This window comes from Nelusetta ayraudi, unplaced genomic scaffold, assembly GCF_046127955.1.
Source record: "Nelusetta ayraudi isolate G7.1 ecotype Tasmania unplaced genomic scaffold, CSIRO-AGI_Nayr_v1 ptg000102l, whole genome shotgun sequence".
Classification (NCBI taxonomy): Eukaryota; Metazoa; Chordata; class Actinopteri; order Tetraodontiformes; family Monacanthidae; genus Nelusetta; species Nelusetta ayraudi.
In genome coordinates, this window is record NW_027466152.1 from 815,001 (window position 1) to 820,244 (window position 5,244).

At 45.2% G+C, this 5,244-nt stretch overlaps 1 long non-coding RNA gene across 1 annotated transcript; it reads left to right on the forward strand.

Annotated features, from left to right (window-relative positions):
- Positions 1–1,154: 1,154 nt before the first annotated feature.
- LOC142903073 (uncharacterized) lies at positions 1,155–2,494 on the forward strand. Its single transcript, XR_012929177.1, has 3 exons — positions 1,155–1,524; positions 1,988–2,155; positions 2,342–2,494. It is a non-coding gene; the product is annotated as an uncharacterized LOC142903073 (long non-coding RNA).
- Positions 2,495–5,244: the final 2,750 nt, after the last annotated feature.

Sequence of the window (5,244 nt, forward strand, 5' to 3'; positions counted from 1 at the left end):
TGGATACAAGCCGTTGTAACATTGACAGTGCAAGAACTTTGCCACTTACTTTGAGAGTTTTGCAGTAGTTCTGCGGTAGAAATCAAAAAAGAGAAGTTGGTGTGGAAATGCTCTGCTGCTCACTTGTGACGAATCACCTGCCTCACAGACTGAAGTCCAGCTTGTATCTGGAAGCTTTGAACCATTTCATTACTCGGCTCACAGGTTCTACCAGTTAGTGATAAGGTTCACAGACAGGTGCAACCTGTCGACACGTTAATTAAAGCTTCAACTCTAAGTAGCTAGGGTGACCGGATCCCAGCTTACCCGATGTGGAACAGGGAGTCGGACAATGTGGGACAAAGTGGGACACCTCAGTGACGTTAACAATGCATCGATGGTAATCTAAAACTTAATTTGTAATCTTAAACGTAATTTGTGACACACTGAAGTTATTATTTAATGGCGCATCCATTTATTTCATTGATTAATTCTGGCTCTCACACCCTGTGTTACTCTGATACTTGATCATTTTCCAATGGGACAAACAACAGTGACGGGGCCTGCACATTTCTTTCTGGCTTCTTCTGGACCCTCCTCATGATTTGGGCCAATACAAGCGGTTGTCGCCCTGAGGGTGTGACAGATAAAGAAAAAGAAGGAGGGAACACCACCTGGAGAGGAAAAGGTCAAACTCCACTTCCTACCAGTGTGTTGAAGGAAGGACAGTGCCCCCTGTTTGAATGACCACTGACTCGTCCTGGACTCGTGAGCGCTGATCTATGTTGCCTGCAGACACCCTGTTATTGACCTGCTTCACATGCTGTGCTGCAGGACTAATGTTACTGTGAGGTGTTTGATTGAAATGAAATGATATTTCTAGCCTAACAGAACTCTCCCAACTCAAAGTAGCTTCATTTTTTTCCCACATGTCGGCCTCCACCTCTTCCGTTATTCACCATGACATCTGGTTGATGCCCCTATTCTAGCTTTGCTTTGCATGCACCTGTCCGAGCACAAAGGAAATGCAATTAGAGCTTTTTCTTTTCAGCTTTTTTATATTGTTGCTGTTGGGTAAACAGTGTTCCATTACTGCCAGGAAGCTCTGCCTTTAAAAGCAGGATGTTGCCGAGTGCCCTCAGTGTTCTGACTACCCGATGGTCTGCTTGGAAAACTCCAAACATTTCAATCCGAGGGTAAAAACATTGATTTTGAAAGTGAACGGTGTGAGAGAGAGGATGTGTCAGGCTGCCCTGCTCCTGCTCCTGCTGCTGCTGCTGCTGTTGACACTGTGCTGCCTGCTCGCCGCCCAAGACAGAACAAATGTTTCTTTCACCTGTCCGGACAACCAAAACCTCTTCCGAGACTCCTGCTTTGAATTTGTGAGTCTGCGGCGTTCTTTTGTGGTTTCCCGGGCTTGGTGCGAGCGACGCGGCGGACACCTCGCATTCATCAGCGATGAAGAAACACAGCGTTTCATCCAGAGCCGCCCGGATCCCAAAGCTGACACGTGGCTGGGAGCAGCTTCCTCTGCCTCCGGAGAAGGTAAATGGGTGCAACACTGACACTGAACAGAGAATGCTGTGCTACCTAGATGTTAAAAAAAAAAAAGTCTTCATTTATGTTTTTGTAAAGAATTGAAACAAGGTCAATCAGCTTGCTGCTTTGGAACTAAGGGAGCATAATTGCGTCATTTGAATGTTTGGAACATTTTTCTCAGAGCAAAAGTACCAAGAGTGTGTTATTGTATCTTGTTCACCATATATTAAAAAAGTTGAAGCGGCACATTTTCCCGAACCTTCACTGCTGTTGACGCTGTGCTGACATGGAAAACCCTAATAGCAGTATTCAGCCAGTAATCAGCGCTGCAATCTTTGGCAGTGGCGCTGATTCCAATGCGCTTGGCTGCAATTTGAAAGGCAACCTTGTGCACTCGCCACTTTCATTTCAAAACATTCTTAGGGGAAAAAAAAAAATATCCGTGTTCAGCCATTTGTGTGATCCGCAGGTCCTGTCCTCTGGCTGGACGGTTCACCTTTGACCTTTTCAAAGTGGCTGAGCAGCCCGCCACCAGCGGGGGCGGCGGCGGCGTGCGTGCACGTGCTGGGCGAGTCGGACTCTCGGTGGGTCGCGACGAGCGACTGCGACCGAACGCTGCCCTTCGTCTGTCAGTTCGGTAGGAAGCCACTGGTGACGCCTGATGGCAGATCAATCATCACTAATCAATAATCAATCATCAATCATCACTAATCAATAATCAATCATCAATCATCACTAATCAATAATCAATCATCAATCATCAATAATCAATAATCACTCATCAGCTCCAGCGACTCACACTCTCCCTCTGCTCCCGCTGCAGAGTGCCAGAGGTCCGTCACTGGCGCAGGCCCTGGCGTCACCCTGCAGTGCAGTTCTGGTCGGGTGCTGGTGATAGACGGAGGATCCTACGGGTCGGACCCGTCGAACACGACTGGACCCGTCCGGTGCAGCCGCTTGGATGTTGTGGAGTCGATCAAAGGTACGACGCCAACGTTAAAGGTCCAATGTGTAATATTTGGCTTGATTGATGACTTTTATATTGGTAAAAGATGACTATAGTGGCCATAAATACATGAATAAAAGTATGGAATCAATGATAAAATAATAGTAATTTGGTTTTCCTACCCTTAGAAGGGTTCTTATGTACATGGAAAAATGTATGTATATGTACATATAGCAAGGGTCTTCCTCCCAGTTAGCTGCCATCAAGAAGGTGGACAAGGTATCCAAGTTTGGTTGCACAGGCCACCGTAGATCACCGTCCTCTTCTTCAAAATCTCCAAATATCACACACACACACACACACACACACACACACACACACACACACACACACGTACAGTGAAATGAATGTGATTGTGCTGTCTCTTGTGTGAAGACTGCCGGGGTCGTCAGCCATTCTGATGCGCTGCACTTGAGTTTAATTTGTCACAGCTATCACCTCGGTGTTTAATCAGCTTCTTTCAAAGAGAGGAAGAGAAAGAGGGGGAGAGAGAGAGAAGACGCTGGAGAAATGGTTTCACATGAATGACAACTTGATGGGAAATGAAAAAGGAAACTCAATCGTTGTTTTGTTTCCTTTATTTCCATTCTTGCGGCATCGTGCAGTAATGGAAGGGAGCAGTACAGCAAATATTTACTCCTCCTCTCTTCATTCATCTCGTCCATACTTTCCAACCTCGCCTGGCACGTTAGCGGCGGAAATCTTTTTTTTTTTTTTTTTTACCGCAGAGTGCACTCACTGCGACGATCCTGGGCTTCATGATGGAATATAAATGACATCACCCTGGAAAACAACAGCAGAAGGACAGGGTGGGGCAGGGGGGGGGGGGGGGGGGGCGGGGGTGTTGCCTTGTTCTGGCAAACTCACAGAATACAGCACCTTGAGAAAATGGCCAACGCTAAAAATGACCTTTGGTTTCTGAAAAGGCAACATTAACAATAAATAAAGTGCAGCATAGCTGCATGTTAATTCTAAAGAGAGAGAGGAGCCGCTGAACTGAATGGGAACCAAAGTGAGCGGCCATAAAAGAAAACCTCCACCTGCACCCCACACACAAAATATAGAAATCCAGTTAAACCAGCGAGAAATCTGCCTCTCTCGTTCAGCTGCCGGCTGATGGGGCTGATCAGCAGCAGCTGGGCAGGAGATCACAGCTGCAGCCAACACTCCTGACTGGCAGGGACAGACTGCGACCCACACACAGCAGCAGGAGTGTGTGGGTCACAAATCATTCCAAATCAAATCATTCCAAATATGAGAAACTGAAGAAGCGAGAAACAAAGAATAATACTATATAATCTAAATCTATCAGTCGCAATTAAATATAATTGATCAAACATAACAACATGTTTTAGCAACTATATAAGATTCATTATTTACTACATTACCAAAATATGTATCTTAACAAGATGTACCATTTGAGCACCTTGAATTATAATATGCATATAAGTATAACATTGTTTTTTTTGTTTTGTTTTTGTTCAAAAATCATGCGAGTGCTACGCTGGGGGGTTTAAACCGGTATCTCTGATTCTTTGAAACTGACACAACCTCGCAATTATTTTGTGTGCAAGTCCCAGAAGTTCTGTTTTAATCGCACCATGACGGTAACAGAATCTGGCAGACGCAACAGGATCACAGCGACTCGTAATTCTAATTTAACTTCTTTGGAATGGAACACATTATGAAGTGCAACTGCAGAATATACCGGCGCTGATGGCTTTCTTCTTTTTCTTTTTCTGTTGAATCCTGTAAAAAAAAAAAAAAAAGAGAGCAAGTGCTCAACGAGAAATATGAGGCTGGATATGAATATGAGGCAATCTGGTTTAGAGGAGGAGCAGAATCGGCCGGTCCAAAGAGGGAGGACCAACTCATCGGTTGACAACTCACTGCAGGTCTGGCAAAATACAAAGACAGGAACACAGCGAAAGTTAAAGTGAAATCACTTTCTGTTGTTCCGAGGTCGTCTTGGTCCAATGTGCTGCGACATCCATCATCTGTCACCAACCGCTGGAGAGACGGGGACAAAAATGAAAAAAAAAAAAAAAAGAAAAGGAAATGTGAACCCTACCCCCCAAAAAATGGAACTGACCTGTCCCATAACATAGTGGGCGGGGCTATTGTTTTCAGCAGGTGCAAGATGGGAAATCATTTGAAGGGCCTGGCCTAGTCCTGAAATTCCTCCATCCTCCAGTCCACCGTTTACAACTTTAGTGTGCACGTCTATTATGTTGTTCTGTTCTCTGCACCAGGAAAATACCAACCATACTGCTAATGAGCGCTGCTTCACAATTACAAGACTTCAGCTAAGAATAAATTGTGTCTCCTTGATCGGCAAAACCGGCAGTTGGTGCTTTTCGCTGCTGCGACTTGGTCACTTTTGTTTTCATGTTTGAACAGAACGAGGCTGTGTAGCTTGGAGCGCCGTGCCGTACGTAAATTTATCTCAGAGGATGCAGTTTAATTCTGTTCTATTACCCTCTTTACTTCGTCCGTGCTCATTTTCAGCACAGGATTTGCATTTTGCAGTATAATTGAACAGTGAAATTACAGCTGAAAGCACAGCAGTGCAGGAGGAGGAGGCAGAGCTGCTCACACACGGGGGAACTCGTCTGAAATACACATTTCTTAAAAAGTGCTTGTGTGTGTGTGTGTGTGTGTGTGTGTGTGTGTGTGTGATATCATTAACATGCCTTGTTGTACCTCTGTGTTCCAGCTGG